Source organism: Bombina bombina, chromosome 5, assembly GCF_027579735.1.
Source record: "Bombina bombina isolate aBomBom1 chromosome 5, aBomBom1.pri, whole genome shotgun sequence".
In the NCBI taxonomy this organism is placed as follows: Eukaryota; Metazoa; Chordata; class Amphibia; order Anura; family Bombinatoridae; genus Bombina; species Bombina bombina.
The window spans coordinates 1,108,887,960-1,108,905,185 of NC_069503.1; the positions used below are offsets into that span (position 1 = coordinate 1,108,887,960).

General features: G+C 37.7%; 1 protein-coding gene across 1 annotated transcript in view; it reads right to left on the bottom strand.

Moving 5' to 3' along the window:
* LOC128661735 (ankyrin-3-like) overlaps positions 1-17,226 on the bottom strand; it is a 410,167-nt gene that overhangs the window by 2,773 nt on the left and 390,168 nt on the right.

Genomic DNA, 17,226 nt, shown 5'->3' on the forward strand with positions numbered 1-17,226 from the left:
GAGGATAAGTAGAGAGAAGTGGCCTTTTGATTTTGCTGTAAGTAGGTTGTTGGTAACCTTAACAATTGCTGTCTCTGTTGAGTGAAGGGGGCAAAATCCAGATTGCAATGGGTCAAGGAGGGAGTTTAATGTAAGGAAATTGGATAGACGAGCATTTACTAGCTTTTCAAGAAGTTTTGAGGCAAGAGGTAGTAGGGAAATAGGATGGTAGTTGGCTGGGGAGGTTGGATCGAAAGAAGGTTCTTTGAGGATAGGTGTGACTAATGCATATTTAAGAGATGTGAGAACTATACCAGTGCTGAGGGAGAGGTTGAAGATGTGTGTGAGTATAGGGGTAAGGGTAGAAGAAAGGGAGGGGAGTAGTTGTGAGGGGATGGGGTCGAGGGGACAGGTAGTGAGGTGAGGGGATAGTATAAGGGCAGAAACTTCATCCTCTGTAACATGGGTAAAAGTGCTAAATTTATGGCTATGTGGGTTTTGGATGATTGTGAGCTTTTGAGGGGGTGGGAGACCGGTAGTATGTTAAGAGCGGATTTCATTTCTGATGGAGTCGATTTTGTTGTTGAAGTAGCTGGCAAAATCTTGGGCTGAGAGAAAAGTTGTGGTGGGAGGTGGGGGTGGGCAGAGAAGAGTATTGAATGTGGAGAACAGACATTTTGGGTTTGAAGAAAGAGTAGAGATAAGAGTAGAGAAGTAATGTTTCTTATATAGATTAAGGGCAGAATAGTAGGAGTTCAAGATGAACTTATAGTGAAGAAAGTCAGCAGAACTCCCAGATTTCCTCCAGTGTCGCTCAGCAGTACAGGAACATCTGCATAGGTACCGTGTCAGAGGAGTATGCCAGGGCAGAGGATGAGTGTATGTTTTCCGAGGTATGGTAGGTGGGGCCAGGTTAAGGACCGATGTAAGGGTGGAGTTATGGTGGCAGATGGATTCATCAGGACAGGAAAAAGAGGGGATAGAAGAGAGAACAGGTTCAAGAGAGCTGGCGAGCTGTTGCTGATCAAATGACTTGATTCTTCTGTGAAGTTTAGTGTGAGGGGTAGAAGGAGGGAGAGTTGTAGGAAGGAAGGTGATGGTACAAGTGAGGAGTTGGTGGTCAGAAAGAGGATAAAGGTGAGTTTGTGAAGTTTGACATAGTGCATTGATAACTGAAAATCAGATCAAGGGAGTGACCATCTTTGTAAATGGGAGAGTCAGTCCATTGTGACAGGCCGAGAGAGGAAGTGAGTTGCAGAAGTTGTTATGCAGAGGAGGCAGAGGGATTATCAAGAGGGAGGTTGAAGTCACCAAGAATGAGGGCAGGGGTATCCGAGGAAAGGAAGTGTCATTTATTCCTGACACTTTCATGTTTGTTGCCTATTGGCCCTTTAACTGGAACCCTCTACTACCCATAAAAGGCTCCTCCTCCTTTAATTCAATGCTGGATTATTGAGTAAACTTGCTATTCTTCGTTTGGGATTGTCAGTAGCAATTTTCCCCGTTCTCCAGCCGTGTACTCTAAGGTGCTTACCTCACTGAACTTCTCTCTAAAGAAGCAACACTCCCACATACAGATCCACAGTATCGTATCTCAGCTGCTGGATAGGGAGAGAGTCTGCAGCGTCTGACGTCATCAGCTGCTGCCTTCACAGCTCTCGTCTGGAAGTCGCTCCTCAACGAACTACGGGCTTCTCTCAGCAGATCTAACATCAGACTCACTAGCCATCAGCTGGTATCGGTTCCAGCAGTTCAGGTTGTATACTCTCATATCAGAGTTCTTTAACGTGCAACGTATATTTTGTTTAGCCTAACAGGTTATTGACTCAATCGCTCCCTATTGATTATCTGAGCATAACAAACCAATTGCAAGATCACTGCTAACAAATTTCCTGATATCCGTACGCTTCCACAGTTATTATATTCCTTACAGATCTGTATCTTACTGGGTCATGCATTTCAGTAACATCTCACAGGGCAACTGAGACTGGATCGGAAAAATAATAAGAAGAAACGGACAGCGGCTGAGCACTCAAAAAGAAAGGCAAAGGGGGCTAAACAGAGTGGTAAGTGTATTAAAACTTAAAATTTAATAAAAATGCTTAAAAAAAGGAACTACTAGTGTAGTAATAGATAATACTTAGTTTAAAAACAGAGTGTATGGAAGGCTAACATATCCAAGTAATGTACCCAATATCGATACTGACAAAAAAGCGGATAAGGCTAGGCTTTGGCAGAAGTATACCACAAAATGCTCACGGATTGCACAGTAACTAACTATAAAAGAGGAATGACCTCCACACAAATTAAATCTATCTCAGTGCAATACTGGAGCAGTATAAGTCTGTCAAAGTCATGCTAAACATATCATAATGCAGGTGACAGTATCAGGAAAAGAATTAACAAATGGATAATGAAGCTACATGGTCATGGATAGAAGTGAGTTTGTTGCAAACAGACCGAGAGTTCCATAGTGCACAAGTGAAGGGGGAGGTGGCTTTAGATGCAATAGGAATAAGATTAAGGGTACCAGAGTTTTGTTTTTGAAATCTATTGAAGAGCACATATGGGTGTGCATGGCAGGGAAGTTGTGGGGGACCAGGATTAGGGGAGATGTCGCCAGCAGCTAGTATAAGCAAGAGGGAGAGTGACATGAGATGAGATGCGGATTTGCAGTAGTGATTTGGTGATGAGTTGCAAGGGGGAGAGAGAGTCTTTAGGAATGTGTGAAGTTCATGAATACAAAAGTAAGGTGACGTTAAGAGAGATGGGCTAATGAGCAATGAAGGTGGTGAGGGGTAAGGAGTAATTGAGTAAAGTAGTTTGTTGAACAGACAAAAGGTGGCAAAGAGGAATATTAAGATATTGTGCATTTATTACAAAAAAGATAGTGTATAAAACTCAGTATAAAAACAGAACTTGACTTATCCCTTGTCCAATCCTTGTTCAATTCTTGTATTATTCATTGTGTTTCACTTTTAAATGTTCACTTAAGAGATATGAACAGATGATCTTACAATATTGCTATCTAACCTGCATTGCTAGCCCCAGCATTGCTTTCCCCATAGCATTGTTAAATGTATAGGCCCTAATCTGCCGCCCCCCAACATCGCCGCCACCTACATAAATTTATTAACCCCTAATCTGCTGGCCCTAACATCGCCAACACCTATCTACACTTATTAGCCCCTAATCTGCCACCCCCAATGTTGCCGCCACAATACTAAAGTTATTAACCCCTAAACCTCTGGCCACCCACATCACTAACAATACATAATTATATTAACCCCTAAACCTAACCCTAACCATAACCCTATGCCTAACCTAAACCTAACACCCCCTAACTTAAATATAATTAAAATAAATCTAAATAAAACTTACAATTATTACCTAAATAATTCATATTTAAAACTAAATAAATACTTACCTGTAAAATAAAACCTAAGCTAGCTACAAAATAACTAATAGTTACATTGTAGCTATCTTAGGTTTTATTTTTATTTCACAGGTAAGTTTGTATTTATTTTAACTAGGTAGACTAGTTAGTAAATAGTTATTAACTATTTACTAGCTACCTAGTTAAAATACAAATTTACCTGTAAAATAAAACCTAACCTACCTTACACTAAAACCTAACATTACAATAAAATAAAATAAATTAAATTAATAAAATACAATTATCTAAATTACAAAAAAACAATACAAAACACTAACTCATTCTATTGGCTGATTGGAATAGCCAATGTAAGGCAGGTTAGTTTTGTTTTTTTTAACAGGTATCTTTGTATTTATTTTAAATAGGTAGCTAGTAAATAGTTAATAACTATTTACTAACTAGTCTACCTAGTTAAAATAAATACAAACTTACCTGTGAAATAAAAATAAATCCTAAGATAGCTACAATATAACTTTTTTACAGGTAAGTATGTATTTCGTTTTAAATAGGAATTATTTAGGTAATAATTGTACGTTTTATTTAGATTTATTTTAATTATATTTAAGTTAGGGGGTGTTAGGTTTTAGGTTAGACTTAGGCTTAGGGTTACGTTAGGGTTAGTGTTAGGTTTAGGGGTTAATATATTTATGTAGTGATGTGGGAGGCCAGAGGTCTAGGGGTTAATAGTTAAATTTAGTATATTTCGTTGTGAGGTTTAGTGGTTAATAGGTTTATTATAGCGGCAGTGTGGACGGACGGCAGATTAGGGGTTAATATTTAAATAGTGTTTGTGATGCGGGAGGGTGGCAGTTTAGGAGTTAATAGGTTTATTATAGTGGCGACGATGTCGGGGGCGGTTGTATAGGGGTTAATACATTTTTTAAGTGGCGGCGATGACCGGAGCAGCAGATTAGGGGTTAATAATTTTATTGTGTATTTTAGTGTTTGTGATGCGGGAGGGCCTCAGTTTAAGGGTTAATAGGTAGTTTATTGGTGTTAGTGTACTTTGTAACACTTTAGTTATGATTTTGTTTTGCTACAGCTTTGTAACGTAAAACTCATAACTACTGACTTTAGATGGCGGTATGGATCTTGTGGTTATAGAGTGTACCGCTCACTTTTTAGCCTCCCAGGCAAACTCGTAATACCAGTGCTATGGAAGTCCCATTGAAAAAGGACTTTTTTAAAAGTGCGGTACTTACGTTGCGTGACGGCCAAATTGGTGTGTGGAACACCTATACCTACAAGACTTGTAATAGCGACGTTAGGGAAAAAGCAGCGTTATGGGCCATAACAATGCTATTTGAGTCATAACGCAAAACTCGTAATCTAGCTGTTAGTTTTTTATTGTATGAGAGCAAGTCTAGTACTCTCACATATGCAAGCCAAGAGCCCAAGTGCATTATTTTCATTAAATAATACATTTCTATGGGGATGCCAACTACACTCATGTCAGATAACACTTGAGCGTCATTCTGATTTAATACAAAAAAATCTGCTTAACCCCTTAATGACAAATGACGTACCAGGTACGTCATGCATTAACAATCAGTACCTGGTACGTCAGTTGTCTAACAGAGTGCTGGAAGTGATCACAATCACTTCCAGCAGCTCTGAGGGTATTGCAGTGATGCCTCAATATGGAGGCATCCTGCAATACCCCTTTACAAGACTCCGATGCAGAGAGAGCCACTCTGTGGCCCTCTCTGCACCGGTAGTGATGGTGCCGATGGTGCCTCTGACCGGTGGGAGGAGGGAGCGTGTGCGCGCGTGCACGATGCGCGCGTGCACATGCACGGGTGTGCGCGTGCACGTGGGCGCGCGTGCACGTGCACATGCGCACATTAGCCACACTGACACCAATGAAAAAGTAAGGGGAAAAAAAGTTTTTTTTTTTTTTTTATATTTAAAAGGATCTGTGAGGGGGAGGGGTGGGGGTATTGTGGGGGGGCTGCTACACTACAGAAATAATTAAACACAAATAACAGTTATAAATACAATTAAAATAAGTTTGGTTTGTGGGGCCAAACTGGGTACTGGCAGACAGCTGCCAGTACCCAAGATGGCGGTAATTAGGTAGGGGAGAGGGTTAGAGAGCTGGAGGGGGGGATCAGGGAGGTTGGTGCTAAGGCAGGGGTCCATCACAACTAAAATATTTTATAATTTTTATTTAAAAAAAAAAAAAACTCTTTTATTTATTACTGGCAGACTTTCTGCCAGTACTTAAGATGGCGGTAACAATTGTGGGGTGGGGGAGGGAAGAGAGCTGTTTGGGAGGGATCAGGGGGTGGGATGTGTCAGGTGGGAGGCTGATCTCTAAAATTAACCCTGCAAGCTCCCTACAAGCTACCTAATTTAACCCCTTCACTGCTGGGCATAATTCACGTGTGGTGCGCAGCATCATTTATCGGCCTTCTAATTACCAAAAAGCAACGCCAAAGCCATATAAATCTGCTATTTCTGAACAAAGGGGATCCCAGAGAAGCTTTTACAACAATTTCTGCCATAATTGCACAAGCTGTTTGTAAATAATTTCAGTGAGAAACCTAAAATTGTGAAAAATGTAAAGTTTTTTTTTTTATTTGCTCGCATTTGGCGGTGAAATGGTGGCATAAAATATACCAAAATGGGCCTAGATCAATACTTGGGGTTGTCTACTACACTACACTAAAGCTAAAATTAACCCTACAAGCTCCCTACAAGCTCCCTAATTAACCCCTTCACTCCTGGGCATAAAACACGTGGGGTGCGCAGTGGCATTTAGCGGCCTTCTAATTACCAAAAAGCAACCACAAAGCCATATAAGTCTGTTATTTCTGAAAAAGGGGATCCCAGAGAAGCATTTACAACCATTTGTGCCATAATTGCAGAAGCTGTTTGTAAATAATTTCAGTGGGAAACCTAAAGTTTGTGACAAAATTTGTGAAAAAGTGAACTTTTTTTTTTTTTATCGCATTTGGCGGTGAAATGGTGGCATGAAATATACCAAAATGGGCCTAGATCAATACTTTGGGATGTCTTCTAAAACAAAATATATACATGTCAAGGGATATTCAGATATTCCTGACAGATATCAGTGTCCCAATGTAACTAGCGCTAATTTTGAAAAAAAGTGGTTTGGAAATAGCAAAGTGCTACTTGTGTTTATTGCCCTATAAATTGCAAAAAAAGCTAAGAACATGTAAACATTGGGTATTTCTAAACTCACGACAAAATTTAGAAACTATTTAGCATGGGTGTTTTTTGGTGATTGTAGATGTGTACCAGATTTTGGGGGTCAAAGTTAGAAAAAGTGTGTTTTTTTCCATTTTTTCCTCATATTTTATCTTTTTTTTTTAGTAAATTATAAGATATGATGAAAATAATGGTATCTTTAGAAAGTCCATTTTATGACGAGAAAAACGGTATATAATATGTGTGGGTACAGTAAACGAGTAAGAGGAAAATTACAGCTAAACGCAAACAGTGCAGAAATGTAAAAATAGCCATTGTCATTAAGGGTAAGAAAACTGAAAAATGGTCCGGTCATTAAGGGGTTAAGTAGTGGAGTTTTTCCATTTAGTTCTGTGCTATACTACATCAATGAAACATAAGCATAAAAGATTTGTACACAAACACACACATATATATATATATATATATATATATATATATATATATATACATATATATATATATATATACATACATGCTTATACCTATATATCTATAGGCATACATATATATATATATATATATATATATATATATATATATATATATATGTATATATATATATATACACAAAAAAGGTTGGTTATAACTGTGCCTTCAGAATGGATGTCCACATGATCATGTAAATAAGAAGCAGATAAATCTCATGAGTAGTACACAGTAGATAAATAAAAACAAACGATAATTAACCGCTCACCTGTATGAACCACAGGGGAAAGTGGTCAACGCTGCTCCCGGTTGGTGTTGTCCTGGTTGTAGGTGTCCTGTGATCAAATGCAGTATGGGTAAACTGTATAGCACTCAATACCGGAGAGGTGTGGGACCCCTGACACTGCTCAGTAATGTTGGAAAGAGAGTGGAAACGAGGGATAATATTCCTTATTTTATTCTTGAGCTACTAATTTTATTTATATGTTATAAACTGGTTAAAAACAGGAGAGTTAAAAAATGAGAATATAAATGAAAGAGTTGACAGTAATGAAAGACTAAAAAAGTGCTAAAATAAGCCACAAAAGCGCTAAAATAAAGTGGCTAAAATCAAGAAATCATGACCTAGATTTGGAGTTTGGCGTTAGCCGTGAAAACCAGCGTTAGAGGCTCCTAACGCTGGTTTTAGGCTACCGCCGGTATTTGGAGTCACTCAAAATAGGGTCTAACGCTCACTTTTCATCCGCGACTTTTCCATACCGCAGATCCCCTTACGTAAATTGCGTATCCTATCTTTTCAATGGGATCTTTCTAACTCCGGTATTTAGAGTAGTTTCTGAAGTGAGCGTTAGACATCTAACGACAAAACTCCAGCCGCAGGAAAAAAGTCAGTAGTTAAGAGCTTTCTGGGCTAACGCCGGTTTATAAAGCTCTTAACTACTGTGCTCTAAAGTACACTAACACCCATAAACTACCTATGTACCCCTAAACCGAGGTCCCCCCACATCGCCGACACTCAAATAATTTTTTTTAACCCCTAATCTGCCGACCGCCACCTACGTTATCCTTATGTACCCCTAATCTGCTGCCCCTAACCTGCCCCCCACAACGTCGCCTCCACCTACATACACTTATTAACCCCTAATCTGCCGACCGCAAAGCGCCGCCACCTAAGTTATCCTTATGTACCCCTAATCTGCTGCCCCTAACACCGCCGACCCCTATATTATATTTATTAACCCCTAATCTGCCCCCTCAACGTCACCTCCACCTGCCTACACTTATTAACCCCTAATCTGCCGACCGGACCTGAGCGCTACTATAATAAAGTTATTAACCCCTAATCCGCCTCACTAACCCTATAATAAATAGTATTAACCCCTAATCTGCCCTCCCTAACATCGCCGACACCTAACTTCAATTATTAACTCCTAATCTGCCGACCGGACCTCACTGCTATTCTAATAAATGTATTAACCCCTAAAGCTAAGTCTAACCCTAACCCTAACACCCCCCTAAGTTAAATATAATTTAAATCTAACGAAATAAATTAACTCTTATTAAATAAATTATTCCTATTTAAAGCTAAATACTTACCTGTAAAATAAACCCTAATATAGCTACAATATAAATTATAATTATATTATAGCTATTTTAGGATTAATATTTATTTTACAGGTAACTTTGTATTTATTTTAACCAGGTACAATAGCTATTAAATAGTTAAGAACTATTTAATAGCTAAAATAGTTAAAATAATTACAAATTTACCTGTAAAAGAAATCCTAACCTAAGTTACAATTAAACCTAACACTATACTATCAATAAATTAATTAAATAAACTACCTACAATTACCTACAATTAACCTAACACTACACTATCAATAAATTAATTAAATACAATTCCTACAAATAAATACAATTAAATAAACTTGCTAAAGTACAAAAAATAAAAAAGAACTAAGTTACAAAAAATAAAAAAATATTTACAAATATAAGAAAAATATTACAACAATTTTAAACTAATTACACCTACTCTAAGCCCCCTAATAAAATAACAAAGCCCCCCAAAATAAAAAAAATGCCCTACCCTATTCTAAATAACTAAAGTTCAAAGCTCTTTTACCTTACCAGCCCTGAACAGGGCCCTTTGCGGGGCATGCCCCAAGAAGTTCAGCTCTTTTGCCTGTAAAAAAAAAAATACAATACCCAAGCCCCCCAACATTACAACCCACCACCCACATACCCCTAATCTAACCCAAACCCCCCTTAAATAAACCTAACACTAAGCCCCTGAAGATCTTCCTACCTTGTCTTCACCTCAACGGGTTCAACGATCTGTCCAGAAGAGCTCCTCCGATGTCCTGATCCAAGCCCAAGCGGGGGGCTGAAGAGGTCCATGATCCGGCTGAAGTCTTCATCCAAGCTGGAGCTGAAGAGGTCCATCATCCGGATGAAGTCTTCTATCAACGGCATCTTCAATCTTCTTTCAGACCTCCAACGCGGAACATCCTGCTGGCCCGACGGACTAACGACGAATGACGGTTCCTATAAGGGACGTCATCCAAGATGGCGTCCCTCGAATTCCGATTGGCTGATAGGATTCTATCAGCCAATCGGAATTAAGGTAGGAATATTCTGATTGGCTGATGGAATCAGCCAATCAGAATCAAGTTCAATCCGATTGGCTGATCCAATCAGCCAATCAGATTGAGCTCGCATTCTATTGGCTGATCGGAACAGCCAATAGATTGCGAGCTCAATCTGATTGGCTGATTGAATCAGCCAATCGGATTGAACTTGAATCTGATTGGCTGATTCCATCAGCCAATCAGAATTTTCCTACCTTAATTCCGATTGGCTGATAGAATCCTATCTGCCAATCGGAATTCGAGGGACGCCATCTTGGATGACGTCCATTAAAGGAACCGTCATTCGTCGTTAGTCCGTCGGGCCAGCAGGATGTTCCGCGTCGGAGGTCTGCAAGATGGATCCGGAAGAAAGAAGATTGAAGATGCCGTTGATAGAAGACTTCATCCGGATCATGGACCTCTTCAGCTCCCGCTTGGATGGAGACTTCAGCCGGATCATGGACCTCTTCAGCCCCCCGCTTGGGCTTGGATCAGGACATCGGAGGAGCTCTTCTGGACAGATCGTTGAACCCGGTGAGGTGAAGACAAGGTAGGAAGATCTTCAGGGGCTTAGTGTTAGGTTTATTTAAGGGGGGTTTGGGTTAAATTAGGGGTATGTGGGTGGTGGGTTGTAATGTTGGGGGGCTTGGGTATTGTATTTTTTTTTTACAGGCAAAAGAGCTGAACTTCTTGGGGCATGCCCCGCAAAGGGCCCTGTTCAGGGCTGGTAAGGTAAAAGAGCTTTGAACTTTAGTTATTTAGAATAGGGTAGGGCATTTTTTTATTTTGGGGGGCTTTGTTATTTTATTAGGGGGCTTAGAGTAGGTGTAATTAGTTTAAAATTGTTGTAATATTTTTCTTATGTTTGTAAATATTTTTTTATTTTTTGTAACTTAGTTCTTTTTTATTTTTTGTACTTTAGCAAGTTTATTTAATTGTATTTATTTGTAGGAATTGTATTTAATTAATTTATTGATAGTGTAGTGTTAGGTTAATTGTAGGTAATTGTAGGTAGTTTATTTAATTAATTTATTGATAGTATAGTGTTAGGTTTAATTGTAACTTAGGTTAGGATTTCTTTTACAGGTAAATTTGTAATTATTTTAACTATTTTAGCTATTAAATAGTTCTTAACTATTTAATAGCTATTGTACCTGGTTAAAATAAATACAAAGTTACCTGTAAAATAAATATTAATCCTAAAATAGCTATAATATAATTATAATTTATATTGTAGCTATATTAGGATTTATTTTACAGGTAAATATTTAGCTTTAAATAGGAATAATTTATTTAATAAGAGTTAATTAATTTCGTTAGATTAAAATTATATTTAATTTAGGGGGGTGTTAGTGTTAGGGTTAGACTTAGCTTTAGGGGTTAATACATTTATTAGAATAGCGGTGAGCTCCGGTCGGCAGATTAGGGGTTAATAATTGAAGTTAGGTGTCGGCGATGTTAGGGAGGGCAGATTAGGGGTTAATACTATTTATTATAGGGTTAGTGAGGCGGATTAGGGGTTAATAACTTTATTATAGTAGCGCTCAGGTCCGGTCGGCAGATTAGGGGTTAATAAGTGTAGGCAGGTGGAGGCGACGTTGTGGGGGGCAGATTAGGGGTTAATAAATATAATATAGGGGTCGGCGATGTTAGGGCAGCAGATTAGGGGTACATAAGGATAATGTAAGTAGCGGCGGTTTACGGAGCGGCAGATTAGGGGTTAATAATAATATGCAGGGGTCAGCGATAGCGGGGGCGGCAGATTAGGGGTTAATAAGTGTAAGGTTAGGGGTGTTTAGACTCGGGGTACATGTTAAAGTGTTAGGTGCAGACGTAGGAAGTGTTTCCCCATAGCAAACAATGGGGCTGCGTTAGGAGCTTAACGCGGCTTTTTTGCAGGTGTTAGGTTTTTTTTCAGCTCAAACAGCCCCATTGTTTCCTATGGGAGAATCGTGCACAAGCACGTTTTTGAGGCTGGCCGCTTGCGTAAGCAACTCTGGTATCGAGAGTTGAAGCTGCGTTAAAAATGCTCTACGCTCCTTTTTTGGAGCCTAACGCTGCCTTTATGTGGACTCTCAATACCAGAGTTATTTTTATGCTGCGGCCAGAAAAAATCCGGCGTTAGTTTTTCGGGTCGTTACCGACAAAACTCCAAATCTAGCCGCATGAGAATAAAAAAGCTATTCACTAAAAGTTAAAACCGCTAACTGCTAACATAATATAAAAGCACTGGAGCATTCTAAAAATGGACCCGCGGTGGAGGTCTTCAAGATGGAGCCGGTCGTCATTGGATGAAGATAGAAGATGCCGCTTGGAAGAAGTTGGTTGCCGGTCTGGATCTACTCTTCTTTCCGGATAGGATGAAGACTTTGGAGCCTCTTCTGGACTTCTTCAGCCGTCGCTTGATAGAAGACATCAGCCGGATGATGGATGTCTAGCCCCCGCTTGGGCTTGGATGAAGATTTCGGAGCCTGGAACGATCGGTGATACCTGGCATGGTGAAGACAAGGTAGGAAGATCTTCAGGGGCTTAGTGTTAGGTTTATTTAAGGGGGGTTTGGGTTAGATTAGGGGTATGTGGGTGGTGGGTTGTAATGTTGGGGGGGGTATTGTATGTTTTTTTTACAGGCAAAAGAGCTGAATTCTTTGGGGCATGCCCCGCAAAGGGCCCTTTTAAGGGCTGGTAAGGTAAAAGAGCTTTGAACTTTTGTAATTTAGAATAGGGTAGGGCATTTTTTTATTTTGGGGGTCTTTGTTATTTTATTAGGGGCTTAGAGTAGGTGTAATTAGATTAAAATTGTTGTAATTTTTTTCTAATGTTTGTAAATATTTTTTTATTTTTTGTAACTTAGTTCTTTTTTATTTTTTGTACTTTACTTAGTTTATTTAATTGTATTTATTTGTAGGAATTGTATTTAATTTATTTATTGATAGTGTAGTGTTAGGTTTAATTGTAGATAATTGTAGGTAGTTTATTAAATTAATTTATTGATAGTGTAGTGTTAGGTTTAATTGTAACTTAGGTTAGGATTTATTTTACAGGTAATTTTGTAATTATTTTAACTAGGTAGCTATTAAATAGTTATTAACTATTTAATAGCTATTGTACCTGGTTAAAATAATTACAAAGTTGCCTGTAAAATAAATATTAATCCTAAAATAGCTAAAATATAATTATAATTTATATTGTAGCTATATTAGGATTTATTTTACAGGTAAGTATTTAGATTTAAATAGGAATAATTTATTTAATAAGACTTAATTTATTTCGTTAGATAAAAATTATATTTAACTTAGGGGGGTGTTAGTGTTAGGGTTAGAATTAGCTTAAGGGGTTAAAAATTTATTAGAGTAGCGGTGAGCTCCGACCGGCAGATTAGGGGTTAATACTTGAAGTTAGCTGTCGGCGATGTTAGGGAGGGCAGATTAGGGGTTAATACTATTTATTATAGGGTTATTGAGGCGGGAGTGAGGCGGATTAGGGGTTAATACATTTATTATACTAGCGGTGAGCTCCGGTCGGCAGATTAGGGGTTAATTATTGTAGGTAGCTGGCGGCGACGTTGTGGGGGGCAGATTAGGGGTTAATAAATATAATATAGGGGTCGGCGGTGTTAGGGGCAGCAGATTAGGGGTACATAGGGATAACGTAGTTGGCGGCGGTGTACGGAGCGGCAGATTAGGAGTTAAAAAATTTAAATATAGTGGCGGCGATGTGGGGGGGCCTCGGTTTAGGGGTACATAGGTAGTTTATGGGTGTTAGTGTACTTTAGAGCACAGTAGTTAAGAGCTTTATAAACCAGCGTTAGCCCAGAAAGCTCTTAACTACTGACTTTTTTCTGCGGCTGGAGTTTTGTCGTTAGATTTCTAACACTCACTTCAGCCACGACTCTAAATACCAGCGTTAGAAAGATCCCATTGAAAAGATAGGATACGCAATTGACGTAAGGGGATCTGCGGTATGGAAAAGTCGCGGCTGGAAAGTGAGCGTTAGACCCTTTAATGACTGGCTCCAAATACCAGAGGGCGGTAAAAACCAGCGTTAGGAGCCTCTAATGCTGGTTATGACGGCTACCGCCCAACTCTAAATCTAGGCCCAAGTGTCTAATCATTTTTTCCATTAAGCAATTAACAGACTATTTAAGTCTACCTCGGATGGCTTCAGATTCTACCCTCTGATGAAGTAAGCATAGAGGCTCACAAAACGCGTAAGGGCCACGTGACGCATATTCGTGACATCTCTTCCGGATTCTACATTCCGCCCAGCATGCCAGCCGTTAGCGGTTTTAACTTTTAGCGATTAGCGTTTTTTATTCTCTAAATTTCTTGATTTTAGCCACTTTATTTTAGTGCTTTTGTGGCTTATATTAGCACTTTTTTAGTCTTTTATTACCGTTAACTCTGTCATTTATATTCTCGTTTTTAACCCTCCTGTTTTTAACCAGTTTATAACATATAAATAAAATTAGTAGCTCAAGAATAAAATAAGGAATATTCCCTCGTTTCTACTCTCTGTCCAACATTACTGAGCAGTGTCAGGGGGATATCCCACACCTCTCCGGTATTGAGTCTCCTTGCTATACAGTTTACCCATGCTGCATTTGATCACAGGACACCTACAGCCAGGACAACACCAACTGGGAGAGATATACGACAGCGTTGACCACTTTCCCCTGTGGTTCATACAGGTTAACGGTTAATTATTGTTTGTTTTTATTTATCTACTGTGTACTACTCATGAGATTTATCTGCTTCTTATTTACATGATCATGAGGATATCCATTCTGAAGGCGCAGTTATAACCAACCTTTTTTGCAAACACTGCACCATATCTCCCTCTGGAGTAAGTGAGATTCTCATAACAGCCGCATTTAGTGAATTACTTATAGTGCTTATATTACCAATTTCTATATTTGGCGCTACATCAACCACCCCTTTGACTATAAATATATATATATATATATATATATATATATACACAGCATAAATATATATATACTGTATATATATATATATATATATATATATATATATATATATATATATATATATATATATATTCATCAAGAAGAGAACGGCATTCACTGGGTCTTATCCATAGCAGTTTAATACATATAACGTTTCGGGGTCTCCCCTGTCTGTATATTTGATAAAGGGGGAGACCACTAAATGTTATATGTATTAAACTGCTATGGATAAGACTCAGTGAGTGCCGTTTTCTTCTTGATGAATATATACATAATTACTGAGCACCCTGGGCATTGAGATATTACAAAAGGGATACCTGGAGTGCTTTACCGATTGTTGATGTCTATATATATATATATATATATATATATATATATATATATAGATGGATAGATATATACAGATATATAAATAGTAAATACATTGTAAAACACATTATAAAATATTATAGATTTATTATTTAGACACACACATATAGATATATATATATATATATATATATATATATATATATATATATATATATATATATACACACAAAGTCAGGATCCAGCACTCAATATGTCTCCAATCTCCGGCGTGCACTTCAAAAGGTAATACACTGATACATATATACATATATATTATAACCCTTTGCAGTAAAATACATTGCTATATACCATATACCTTTGAGCACATAAAAAAATTTATAAATATTTATATGACTAATTTTTATCAGATAGTGTTTATGTGAATGTAACTGTTTATTTTAATATATTTATGTTGTGTTTGGTGCAACTTTTATTTTATCCCTAACCATTTAGGCAAGGTCTTCAGTCGCACTAAACCGAATCCTTTAAATTCGATTGTGCATAAGCAAACGCTTTTACTTTCAACTCGTAGAACGCGCACAAATTAACACGCCTGGGATAGTCTTATATTGCTTGCGTGCTAATGTTAGCGCGCCACTTGTAATATAGCCCTAAAAGTTTAAATAAAACCTTAAACAGATATGCCCAGTATACTCACCATGCCCATATGCAAATGAAATTTAGATTGTTTAACAGTTATAAGGATAGATTTGGATTACAAAAGGTTAAAGGGATATGAAACCCAAAAAAATTCCTTTCATGGTTCAGGTAGAACATGCAATTTTAAACACTTCTATTATCAAATTTACTTAATTCTTTTGGTATTTTTTGTTGAAAAGCAGGGACGTTTGCTCAGGAGCGTGCACGTGTCTGGAGCACTATATGGCAGGTTTTGCAAGAATTCTATCCATTTGCAAAAGCACTAGATGGCAGCACAATTTCCTGCCATGTAGTACTCCAGACCTACTGTAGGTATCTCTTCAACAAAGAATACCATGGGAACAAAGCAAATTTGATAATGGTAAAATGGAAACTTTTTTTTAATATGTATCATCTGTCTAAATGAAAACATAAATTTTTGGGGTTTCATATTCCTTTTAGTTTATATATGTAAATTATTATTTTCCTTGTCCACTGTACAAAGGGACCAAAACACCTGTAATGTCATCTTCAGATATGAAAATTGGCAATTGCTTTTTTCAGATTTACTTAGATTCACGATTTTGATGGCGATAACAAGAACTTAAAGGGACACTAAACCCAATTTTTTTCTTTCATGATTCATATAGAGCATGCAATTTTGAGCAACTTTCTAATTTACTCCTTTTAGCAATTTTTCTTCCTTCTCTTGCTATCTTTATTTGAAAAAGAAGGCATCTAAGCTAAGGAGCCAGACAATTTGTGGTTCAGACCCTGGACAGCACTTGTTTATTGGTGCTGTCCAATCGGCATGGACAACCCAGGTTGTGAACCAAAAATGGGCCGGCTTCTAAACTTACTTTCTTGCTTTTCAAATAAAGATAGCAATAGAATGAAGAAAAATTGATAATAGGAGTAAAGTAGAAAGTTGCTTAAAATTGCATGCTCTATCTGAATCATGTAAGAAAAAATTTGGGTTCAGTGTCCCTTTAATAATTGAAAAACAGCTTTTCAAATGGTTTTCAAATGAAAATGTGTTCACTGCTGGGTCTTTTTATTGGCTGAATCCATTTGAGATTGTGATCAGTCAAAAAAACATCAATATTGGAAGCTTATAGTAGAATGATTGTGAGCAAGGTTATAGTTATATACAAGCAATGGTGCAAGAGTAAAATGCTCTACCATATTTAAGTATTTTAATTTTTGCATTTTTATGTTTTAAACTTGATACTGTATTCTGATTAGCATCAGTTAGATTGTAAGTATTTTTAATCTATCAAAGGCAGCTACATATAACTTATACATACAAGAATACCATTGTACGCTTATACTCCTTCATAAGAGACACACTTATGTCTAGGTGTATGCTCCACAGAAAACTTTATTTCATTTTTGTTGTATTTTGTAGATACCTTGTTTTCATTAAACAGCTCCCCAGGAATTTACACATAAAAACACTAGGCTCATTTCTAGGGTAATGACTCAAGGGTCATATTATCAAGTTACTAATATTATTTTTCTTCTTTTGATCTATTTACTTTGTCTCAGCACATAGATACTGTATATTTGTCAGGTTGAGGGAC